We start from the raw sequence: 9,985 nt of genomic DNA, 5'->3' as shown, positions 1-9,985 counted from the left end.
ACTGCCATGCATGCTTGCTTGTGGACCATGTCAAGTTGGGAATTGTGAGAATCATTATAATCAACCTCTATTGGAGGAAGAGTATGAGGACGAATGGGAAATATACAGGTGATGGTCATATCATTAGAATATCATCCAAAGTTGATTTCACTAATTCCATTTGTAACCCAGCTATCTTGACTGCGGTCAAGCCAGCCGCCAAGTAGAAAAGCACGGTCAATCTAGCCGCCACGTTATTTCCAGGGTCGCGTATAAACTGCGTATTACGGTAATACCGTCAGAGAACTGATCTGAATGGAGTGCTCTTCCAGCGAACGCTACTTTTCCCCCAACACACAGTCCATTACTGTCTGATGCTGAATACCAAAATAAAAACCCTCTAATACTCATATTACAAAATAAGAACAATAATATATGCTTGCTGCATCTCTACATTCGAAAAGCTATACAAATAAAAGTTCTAGAATGCACAGACAGAAAGTACAGTGTCAGCTGCATGCTGCTGCATCTACTTTCAAAAATCTATAAAACTTAAAGTTATAGATTGCACAGGCCACTTTCACCTCAGATTGAGAGTACACCTTGCCACAATGTCAGATGCATCGTTTCAGGACGGTCTGATGTTGAATTACAAAATAAGAGCCTCACAAATCTCATAAATGGGATGCTGCATCTCTATTTTCAAAAATCTTTAAAAATCTAAGTTATAGATTGCACAGGCCACTTTCACCTCAGATTGAGAGTACACCTTGCCACAATGTCAGCTGCATCGTTTCAGGACAGTCTGATGTGTAATTACAAAATAAAAGCCTCCCACATCTAAAAAAAAAACTGCTGCATCTCTACTTTCAAAAATGTATATTAAAAAAAAGTTATAGATTGCACAGGCCACTTTCACCTCAGATTGAGAGTACACCTTGCCACAATGTCAGATGCATCGTTTCAGTACAGTCTGATGTGGAATTACAAAATAAGAGCCTCCCAAATCTCATAAACAAGCTGCTTCATCTCTACTTTCAAAATTTTATATTTAAAAAAGTTATAGATTGCACAGGCCACTTTCACCTCAGATTGAGAGTACACCTTGCCACAATGTCAGATGCATCGTTTCAGGACGGTCTGATGTTGAATTACAAAATAAGAGCCTCACAAATCTCATAAATGGGATGCTGCGTCTCTACTTTCAAAAATCTATAAAAATATAAGTTATAGATTGCACAGGCCACTTTCACCTCAGATTGAGAGTACACCTTGCCACAATGTCAGATGCATCGTTTCAGGACGGTCTGATGTTGAATTACAAAATAAGAGCCTCACAAATCTCATAAATGGGATGCTGCATCTCTATTTTCAAAAATCTTTAAAAATCTAAGTTATAGATTGCACAGGCCACTTTCACCTCAGATTGAGAGTACACCTTGCCACAATGTCAGCTGCATCGTTTCAGGACAGTCTGATGTGTAATTACAAAATAAAAGCCTCCCACATCTAAAAAAAAAAACTGCTGCATCTCTACTTTCAAAAATGTATATTAAAAAAAAGTTATAGATTGCACAGGCCACTTTCACCTCAGATTGAGAGTACACCTTGCCACAATGTCAGATGCATCGTTTCAGTACAGTCTGATGTGGAATTACAAAATAAGAGCCTCCCAAATCTCATAAACAAGCTGCTTCATCTCTACTTTCAAAATTTTATATTTAAAAAAGTTATAGATTGCACAGGCCACTTTCACCTCAGATTGAGAGTACACCTTGCCACAATGTCAGATGCATCGTTTCAGGACGGTCTGATGTTGAATTACAAAATAAGAGCCTCACAAATCTCATAAATGGGATGCTGCGTCTCTACTTTCAAAAATCTATAAAAATATAAATTATAGATTGCACAGGCCACTTTCACCTCAGATTGAGAGTACACCTTGCCACAATGTCAGATGCATCGTTTCAGGACAGTCAGATGTTGAATTACAAAATAAGAGCCTCACAAATCTCATAAATGGGATGCTGCGTCTATTTTCAAAAATCTATAAAAATATAAGTTATAGATTGCACAGGCCACTTTCACCTCAGATTGAGAGTACAACTTGCCACAATGTCAGATGCATCGTTTCAGGACAGTCTGATGTTGAATTACAAAATAAGAGCCTCACAAATCTCATGAATGGGATGCTGCATCTCTATTTTCAAAAATCTATAAAAATATAAGTTATAGATTGCACAGGCCACTTTCACCTCAGATTGAGAGTACACCTTGCCACAATGTCAGCTGCATCGTTTCAGGACAGTCTGATGTGTAATAAGAGCCTCCCAAATATCATAAATGAGATGCTGCATCTCTATTTTCAAAAAATCTATAAAAATATAAGTTATAGATTGCACAGGCCACTTTCACCTCAGATTGAGAGTACACCTTGCCACAATGTCAGCTGCATCGTTTCAGGACAGTCTGATGTGTAGTTACAAAATAAAAGCCTCCCAAATCTCAAAAATAAGCTGCAGCTGTCATGGTCTTGTCATGATCCTGTCTCTATCTCTCTTTTTTTTCTCTCTCTGTCTCCCCCTGCTGGTTTATCCCCTCCTGTCTCCCTCGCTCTTCGCTTCTGTGTCACAGCTGTCTTCACTTCTCATTAAGATAATTTCCCCTCCACCTGGTTCTCATCTTGCCTCGTTATTTGGGCTACTTCTACCCTCTCGTTCCCTTGTCTCTTTGTCAGATTGTTATTTCCGTATGAAGCCGTTGCCTTTGGCGTCCATGTTAGCAATTGGTCTCGTCCTGTCCTGTCCTGTCCTGTCTAGTCGGGGTGAAGTTAGTTGTCTGCTATCATTACTTGTACATCTCTGTGCTCACCCATTGCACCCCACAGAACCTTACCTGCTGTTCTACGCCGCGACCGCCCCGCTCTGCGAGCTCCGATCCCCGGCTCTCCCCTGAGCCCGGTCAAGCCTCTACCTCGCCAGCCTTCTGGTCGTTCCAGCCACAGAGGTTTCCTGTGTTAGTTAAACCCAGCCTTCGGGTCTTCCTTGGTTCTCATCTTTGTACTCCTTAGTTGGATTTTCCTGTGGCTTTCCTTTGTTTGATTAAAGACTGTCATTTTGCCCTCGCATTTGAGTCCTCTCTCTTCAATATCCATCACAGAACAATCTGACCATATGATGGACTCAGCGAGTGGCAGCCCGTTCCAGACCGCCGTTGAGCACCAGGGCGTCCTCCTCGGGAGGCATGAGGAGGACATCTCCGCTACCCGACATGCCGTCCGTTCTTTGGCCGCCCAGATGTCTGAGCTGTCCAGCCAGGTCCACAACCTCCGTCTCCAGCCTTCCGCCTCTTATTGTCCTCCTGGTCCGACGGAGCCTCGGATAAACAATCCTCCGGCCTATTTGGGTGAGCCAACCCAGTGCCGCGCTTTCCTTACCCAGTGCGAGGTGGTTTTCTCGCTCCAGCCCGTCACATATGCTAAGGAGAGGGCCAAGGTGGCTTTCGTTCTTTCACTCCTCCACGGGCGGGCTCGCGAATGGGGAACGGCCAACTGGGAGACGGAGGCAGAGTGCATCTCAACCTTTGAGCGCTTCAAGGAGGAGATGATCCGGGTCTTCGACCGCTCCGCCTACGGAGAGGAGGCGTCCCGTCGGCTTTCCACACTCCGGCAGGGAAGACGATCCGTGCCGGATTTCTCCGTTGAGTTCCGGACCCTCGCTACCACCTGTGGGTGGAACCAACCCGCACTGTCTGCTCGCTTCCTGGAGGGCTTGTCTCCAGAGGTGCGGGACGAGGTCCTCGTCCGTGAGATCCCCGCCCGGCTCGACGACCTTATCGACCTGGCCATCCGGGTGGAGAGACGGTTTGATCAGCGCCGTCGTGCTCATCGCCTAGAGGAGAGTCTCTTCTCGCCACCTCGAGTCAACCCCTCCCACTCAGAACCGGAACCCATGCAGCTGGGTGGTCTGCGTATTTCACCTAAGGAGCGTCAGAGGAGGATCTCTAACCGCCTCTGCATGTACTGTGCTAGTGCCTCTCACTTTGTGTTTTTGTGTCCTGTAAAAGCCAACGCTCGCCAGTAGGAGGAGGGTTACTGGCGAGCGCTACCACTAAGACCACCCCTTCCACTTCCTGCACGACGCTTCCAGCGCATCTCCAGTGGGCGGGGTCGTCAGCCTCCTGTGCGGCCTTGATCGACTCTGGGGCCGAGGGAAACTTTGTGGATGAGAAGTGGGCGCTCCAACAAGGTATTCCGCTCACACCGCTAAGAGACTCCACCTCTTTATTTGCCCTTGATGGCAGCGCCCTACCTAGGGTACAGAAACAGACTATCCCATTAACTCTAACCGTTTCTGGCAACCATAAAGAGACAGTATCACGATTTGCGAGGGGTTTTCAGCCGTTCTCGAGCCATGTCTCTTCCGCCCCACCGTCCGTATGACTGCGCTATTGATCTCCGCCCGGGGACCACGCCCCCTCGGGGTAGGCTCTATTCTCTTTCTGCTCCCGAACGGGAGGCTTTAGAGAATTATTTATCTGAGTCTCTCAGCGCCGGCACAATCGTTCCGTCCTCGTCGCCTGCCGGCGCCGGATTCTTTTTTGTTAAGAAGAAAGACGGTTCTTTACGCCCATGCATAGATTATCGGGGGCTGAACGACATCACTGTTAAGAATCGTTACCCCCTGCCACTGATGTCCTCAGCCTTTGATATCCTGCAGGGGGCAAAAGTCTTTACCAAGCTCGACCTACGTAATGCTTACCATCTCGTACGCATTCGGGAGGGGGACGAGTGGAAGACCGCCTTTAACACGCCCCTCGGCCACTTCGAGTATAGGGTCCTTCCCTTCGGATTGGTTAACGCCCCCGCTGTCTTTCAAGCTCTGATCAATGACGTCCTTCGGGATATGCTCAATTTATTCGTTTTTGTCTATCTCGATGACATTTTGATTTTTTCGCCCTCTCTCCAGATTCATGTGCAGCACGTTCGCCGTGTTCTCCAACGTTTGCTTGAGAATCGACTCTTTGTTAAGGCCGAGAAGTGCTCCTTTCATGCTTCGTCTATAACGTTTTTAGGCTCCGTTATCTCAGCAGAGGGGATCAGAATGGACCCTACCAAGGTCCAGGCCGTGCTCGATTGGCCCGTCCCTGAGTCTCGTGTCTCGCTACAGCGCTTTCTCGGTTTTGCTAATTTTTATCGCCGCTTTATACGCAACTTCAGTCAGGTAGCCGCGCCACTCACCGCCCTCACTTCGGTTAAATCTCGTTTCGGTTGGTCCGGTTCTGCGCAGGAGGCGTTTGACCGGCTTAAGACCCTTTTTACGTCCGCACCCATCCTCCGCACTCCAGATAGCTCAAGACAGTTTATCGTTGAGGTCGATGCCTCCGAGGTAGGGGTGGGAGCCATTCTTTCCCAGCGGTCAGCGTCGGATAATAAGATACACCCTTGCGCGTACTTCTCCCACCGCCTCTCCCCCGCTGAACGTAATTATGATGTCGGGAATCGTGAGCTCCTCGCCATCCGCCTGGCATTGGGTGAGTGGCGGCAGTGGTTAGAGGGTTCCTCTGTTCCTTTTATTGTTTTGACGGATCATCGCAATTTAGAATACATTCGCTCCGCCAAGAGATTGAACTCGCGTCAGGCTCGTTGGGCCCTTTTCTTTACGCATTTTGATTTTGTCATTTCATACCGTCCGGGCTCTAAGAACGGTAAACCAGACGCGTTGTCTCGACTTTTCGATCCCTCGATCGGCCGCACCCCCCGAGAGGAGATTATTCCTTCCGGTCGGGTGGTGGGGGCTACGGTCTGGGGGATCGAGAGACAGGTTAAACGCGCTCTCTCTCACGTCGCTACTCCCCGTAACTGCCCTAGGGGCAGCCTCTTTGTCCCTGTTCCCACACGATTAGCGGTTCTTCAATGGGCCCATTCCTCTAGACTAGCGGTTCGTCCCGGTGCTCGAGGTACTGTCGCATTTATCCGCCAGCGTTTCTGGTGGCCCTCTTTAGAACGTGATGCGCGCCGTTTTATCGCTGCCTGCTCTGTTTGTGCCCAGACCAAAGCGGGCAACTCTCCGCCTGCTGGTCTCCTCCGACCGCTACCTGTTCCCTCTCGCCCGTGGTCCCATATAGCTCTCGACTTTATCACCGGTCTTCCGCCCTCAGCCGGTAAGACTGTCATCCTGACGGTAGTCGACCGCTTCTCAAAACCGGCGCACTTCATTCCTCTTACCAAACTGCCCTCTGCTAAGGAAACGGCCCAGATTATGATTGATAATGTGTTTAAGTATCACGGGTTGCCCACCGACGTCGTGTCCGAAAGGGGTCCGCAATTCGCCTCGCAGTTCTGGAAAGAATTTTGCCGTCTCATAGGTGCCACTGCTAGCCTTTCCTCGGGTTTTCACCCCCAGACTAATGGCCAGGCCGAGCGAGCCAATCAGATTGTTGCCCGCATGCTCCGCAGTCTAGCCTTTCGCAATCCCTCGTCTTGGGCCGAACAGCTTTCCTGGGCTGAGTATGCTCATAATTCCCTCCCTTCCTCGGCCTCAGGTATCTCTCCCTTTCAGTGCTGCCTCGGTTATCAACCGCCCTTATTTTCATCCCAAGAGACCGATTCTCACTGCCCGTCCGTTCAGACCTTTATCAATCGCTGTAAACGAACCTGGAAGAGGGTGAGATCCGCACTTTGTCGTTCTAAGAGACGCATGTGCGTGGCTGCTAATAGATCGCGTGTCAAAAGTCCTCGCTATGTCGCGGGTCAGAAGGTTTGGCTTTCTACATCTAATTTACCCCTCCAGTCTGACTCCCGTAAACTGGCCCCCCGCTTCATCGGGCCGTTCCGCATTATCAAGATCGTTAACCCTGTCGCCGTCAAACTCCGGTTGCCGCAGAATCTTCGTCGTGTTCACCCGGTGTTTCACGTCTCCTGCATTAAACCGGCCTCTCGCTCCCCCCCTCCCATGTCCTTCTCTGCCGTTCGTATCGAAGACTTCCCGGTCTTCACCGTCCGCAGGATCATAGATAGGCGGCGTCGGGGTCGTGGACACCAATATTTAGTCGATTGGCAGGGGTATGGTCCTGAGGAGAGGAGTTGGGTCTCCCCTAAGGATATCCTGGACCCCTCGCTCATTGATGATTTCCTCCGGTCTCGCCAGCATTTCCCCGCTGGAGCGCCTGGAGGCGCTCTTTGAGGAGAGGGTACTGTCATGGTCTTGTCATGATCCTGTCTCTATCTCTCTCTTTTTCTCTCTCTGTCTCCCCCTGCTGGTTTATCCCCTCTTGTCTCCCTCGCTCTTCGCTTCTGTGTCACAGCTGTCTTCACTTCTCATTAAGATAATTTCCCCTCCACCTGGTTCTCATCTTGCCTCGTTATTTGGGCTACTTCTACCCTCTCGTTCCCTTGTCTCTTTGTCAGATTGTTATTTCCGTATGAAGCCGTTGCCTTTGGCATCCATGTTAGCAATTGGTCTCGTCCTGTCCTGTCCTGTCTAGTCGGGGTGAAGTTAGTTGTCTGCTATCATTACTTGTACATCTCTGTGCTCACCCATTGCACCCCACAGAACCTTACCTGCTGTTCTACGCCGCGACCGCCCCGCTCTGCGAGCTCCGATCCCCGGCTCTCCCCTGAGCCCGGTCAAGCCTCTACCTCGCCAGCCTTCTGGTCGTTCCAGCCACAGAGGTTTCCTGTGTTAGTTAAACCCAGCCTTCGGGTCTTCCTTGGTTCTCATCTTTGTACTCCTTAGTTGGATTTTCCTGTGGCTTTCCTTTGTTTGATTAAAGACTGTCATTTTGCCCTCGCATTTGAGTCCTCTCTCTTCAATATCCATCACAGCAGCATCTCTACTTTCAAATTATATATTTTAAAACATTATTTATTGCACAGGCCACTTTCACCACAGATTTAGAGTACACCTAGCCAAAATGTCAGCTGCATCGTTTCAGGACGGTCTGATGTGTAATTACAAAATAAGAGCCTTTCAAATCTCATAAACAAGCTGCTTCAGATCTACTTTGAAAATTATATATGAAGAACATTTATAGATTGCACAGGCCACTTTCACCTCAGATTGAGAGTACACCTTGCCACAATGTCAGATGCATCGTTTCAGGACAGTCTGATGTGGAATTACAAAATAAAAGCCTCCCACATCTAAAAAAAAAAACTGCTGCATCTCTACTTTCAAAAATGTATATTAAAAAAAGGTTATAGATTGCACAGGCCACTTTCACCTCAGATTGAGAGTACACCTTGCCACAATGTCAGATGCACCGTTTCAGGACGGTCTGATGTGAGATTACAAAATAAAAGCCTTTTATAGATTTTTGAAAGTAGAGATGCAGAAGCTTGTTTATGAGATTTGGGAGGCTCTTATTTTGTAATTTCAAATCAGACTGTCCTGAAACGATGCAGCTGACATTGCGGCAAGGTGTAATAAAATAAATGGGAATGTAGAGATGCAGCATCTCATTTATGATATTTGGGGGGCTCTTATTTTGTAATTACACATCAGACAGTCCTGAAACGATGCAGCTGACATTGTGGCAAGGTGTACTCTCAATCTGAGGTGAAAGTGGTCTGTGCAATATATAACTTTTATTTTTTTTTATTTTTGAAAGTAGAGATGCAGCAGCTTTTTTATGAGATTTGGGAGGCTTTTATTTTGTAATTACACATCAGACTGTCCTGAAACGATGCAGCTGACATTGTGGCAGTGGTGTCAAAAGTACTGGCATTCATTACTCAAGTAGAAGTATAGATACTAGGGTTTAAATAGACTTTTGTAGAAGTTGAAGTATCAACTCAAGCTTTTTACTCAAGTAAAAGTGTAAAAGTACTGGTTTAAAAAACTACTTAAAGTATAAAAGTAAAAGGAATATAAGGGGAAAAAAATGCCATTAAGAACAAAAGCTTAGGCCGCACCACAGGGGCCTATTGTGTACTACCCCACCACCTCAAAAAACATTTTTCTAAAGGCCATAGGCCATAATGACTATAATGTTATATTAAAATGTTCATGTTGAAAAATTTGGGATGCACTAGGCTTCCTGTTTCAGCCGCATATATGAAAATACAAAAATGGTGTGCACATCCCAAACATCCAATTAGGACACAGGAGCAAGACAACTAAATGATATAGACAAATAAAGAAGTGAAGTCTGAACACTGAAAACTACTGCTCCAGAGGAATTTAATCAAGCAACGTTTCAACCTTCAGGTCTTCCTTAGCCGCATATATGCCCATTTAAAATGAACGCACTTTAGTACAATGCAAATACATTAAAGGACTAGAGATATGATGACTAGTTGCCAATAAGTATTGTTATGGTGCAAAAAGTCAAACTTCAGAGGCTTGTCATCAATAACTTTTAATGGAATGTTTATGTACATCCATGATTAGCTGCAGGAATCTGCGAGGGCAATGGACAAGAACATTGGTGCAGGCTTAGTAACAATTACACTTGTATGGTTGTCTATTTACAGTAAACATTATAGTGCTGTCAAAATGAATGATTAATCCAAGTGATTAATCAAAAACTAAAACTGAAAAAGAAGTCATAATCCTGATACCTTCTTGATTGATAGCTTCCTGTATTTGGTACATACGTCTGCTATGTCCAGTGTTCGGGGGGGTAACGAGTTACAAAGTTGGTATAGCCTACTTATCACAACATTGTCAATCGCATCGTCAATCGAAAACGCTAATTTATTAAAACGTCTCGCTACCAAACTACCTACAGAAGCTTAATTTGTGGAGGACGAAGAAAAAGCACTCATTTGGAAATTGAGCCAGTGAGAAATAATAAGTTTTAAGTAGGGTCCAGTGCCTTTTCAATACTTTTAAAACGGTACCGGCTCCTAAACGGTGCCTGAACCGATACTTTAAAAAAAAGAACCACAAAAAAACTATGGATAACTTTAAAGAACATTACAAATATTTTAAATAAATCCATAGCTTGTTGTGCAAGTTGTGCTTCCCTTAATCTAAGGCTAATAAATGTATTTCACAATCTG

Source organism: Carassius auratus, chromosome 16 (assembly GCF_003368295.1).
Source record: "Carassius auratus strain Wakin chromosome 16, ASM336829v1, whole genome shotgun sequence".
Classification (NCBI taxonomy): domain Eukaryota; kingdom Metazoa; phylum Chordata; class Actinopteri; order Cypriniformes; family Cyprinidae; genus Carassius; species Carassius auratus.
This window is presented reverse-complemented; position numbering follows the sequence as displayed.